The sequence below is a fragment of the Fukomys damarensis genome, unplaced genomic scaffold (genome assembly GCF_012274545.1).
Source record: "Fukomys damarensis isolate Sample0158 unplaced genomic scaffold, DMR_v1.0_HiC HiC_scaffold_20, whole genome shotgun sequence".
Lineage (NCBI taxonomy): Eukaryota > Metazoa > Chordata > Mammalia > Rodentia > Bathyergidae > Fukomys > Fukomys damarensis.
Window position 1 is genome coordinate 29676025 of NW_022900932.1, and position 2617 is coordinate 29678641.

Below are 2617 nucleotides of genomic sequence, written 5' to 3' on the forward strand. Positions count from 1 at the left end.
TATATATATAAAATGCAACCCCAATCAAAATAACAATAATATTATGTGTAGAACAGGATAGAGCAATCTGAAAATCTATATGGCATCAGAAAAGTCCTAGAACAGCAAAGGCAATTTTGGGCAACGAGGACAAGGAGGGTGCATCACAAACCTGTAGTTCAAATTATACTAAAATCAAAATGGATCATAGTTCAAAATAGTAAAACAGAAACAAACTGTAGAAAGACAAAAATAGACAAAACTTTTTTTATTCATTAAGTTTATTGGTACATTTTAGGTATATAGTATGATGACATTCATCATTGGGAATTTGTACCTTTACATGATATATTTTGGCTCTTATTTTTCCACTTTGATAAAACTCTTGAAGATATAGGTGTAGACAAAGATTTTTAAATAGAATACCTGTTGCACAAGAAATATCAAAAAATGACAAATGAGACCATATCAAATTAAAAACTTTGCAGAGCAAAGCAAGCGACAGAGTGAAGAGGGCACATAGAATAGGGAACATTTTTTTTTTTGGCAGCAATTCCTCAGACAGCTAATATATATATAAAATATATAAAGCACTCAAAACAGACCTCCCAAATTAAAAGACCCAATCAAAAAATGGGTAACTGAAATGATTAGACACTTCTCAGAATAAATACATGAAAATGCTCAACATTAATGGCCATTTGAGAAATGAATATCAAAACAATACTGAGATTGCATCTCAGTACAGATAGAGTGGCTATCTTCAAGAGGTCAAATGTCAGTAACAAATGTTGGTGAAGCTACAGGGAAAAAGAAACAGTTCTCCATTGGTGGGGTGTAACTAATACAACCATGGGTGTAAACTAGTACAACCATGATGGAAATCAGAATGGAGATTCCTCAAAAAATTGAAAGTAGAGATTCCATTTGACCAGCTATTCTTCTAGGTATCTTCCCAAAAGAAGTAAAGGCATTGTATTACAGTGATTCATGCATATTCATATCTATAGCAGCACAATCCACAATAGCTAAATCTTGAACCTGACCTATATCCATCAACAGATGAGTGGATAAAGATAATATTGCATTTATGCACTATGCAGTACTATTCTGTCATAAAGAAGGATAAACTTGTGTCATTTGTAGGAAAATGGATGCACCTTGAGACTATTATGCTAAGTGAAATAAATCAGACATTCAATCTTAAATATCATATAGTTTCTCTTACATGAGAAACCCAAAATATGTGTAGAGAGCAAAATAAAAGATAAACAATAGGAAACAGATAAATCTTTAGCAAATGGGAAGAGAACTAAAAGACAGATGGATAGAGGGAGGAAGGAGGGGAGACAAATGAGAAAAAAAGAGAAATTGTAATGTGTTTTGTACATGTACCAAGTTCCTATGAGAAATGTGATTATTAGGTACTATAACCACATAAAAATTATACGTCTCTAAGAACCAGAGGGAGGGGAGGGAGAGGTCAAGGGGATTAAAAATATTAAAATAAAAAATATTAAAATATGTCATGTACATGTACTAATTCCCCACTATGAATGTAATCACTACGTACTACAAATATGTACAATAAAAATAAGCAATGCAAATTTAGTGGCATTTTCAGAATCCCTCATAGAATCAAGTCACAAATCAGCACTTTGAGTCTCAAGCTTTGATAATACTATAGTAATGGGGTACAGGAAATGCTATCCCAAATATAGCACCATGGCATTCTGAGTATTTTAAACTGAAAGAACTGAGAAAACCACAGAAGCAGAAGTGTATCTTTCTCTACCCTTCTTTTGAAGACCTACAAATGACAAGTAGCCTACCCTCCACCCAGAAAGTAATAAATGTTACACAGAAAGGCCAAAGTGAATCTGAAAAACAGATATAGTTAAGTTTACATCAGCTTTCTTGCAGTAAGCTATACCTCTTTCACCCAATCACACAGAAGACTGTTCTTCGTCTAACCTAAGTATACAACTACAATTTACTTGCAGCTCTTGGCTCTTCATTTCTGAAGGCTTTGTGTCTTCATTTCTGACATAAGAGCCTTCATTTCTCTTCTGTCACTTGAAATGTTGGTTTAAGGAAGTATGTTATTTTTTTGCTCTGTCTTTTGTACAGGGGTGTTGGCCATGAAACTTACAATGGGTAATGAGAAGATAGGACGTTGTCTCCCCTGCAATAGCCAGCTAAACAAAGAGAGTGCTAAAAATCTGTCTAAGGGTTCAGCACTGCCTAATAGATGCAAATGATGCAACAAATTCATTCTTTCTTTTGGAGGTAGTATAAACACTTTACTCTTACCAATCCTTTAAGTGGTAATCAATAGGAGTAGGTATATATAATAAGAAAGTTCTACACATGCTCCTTTCTTAGCTCCTTTCTTGTTGTCTCCTCACTTTCCTCTCAAAAATAATTTTTTTGAAGAATAATGAAAATAACTACAAACAACCAAGTGTGTGCTTCAATAAACCTCATTTACATGAATAGATGGTAGAGCCAGATTTCGTCTAAAAGCTGTAATTTGCTGATTCCTGGTTAAGAGTATGGAGTCTTCAGCCACACTACTGGGTTCAAATCCAAGCTCTGTCCCTAAATAGCTGTGTGACCCTCGCTGAGTTACCAAACA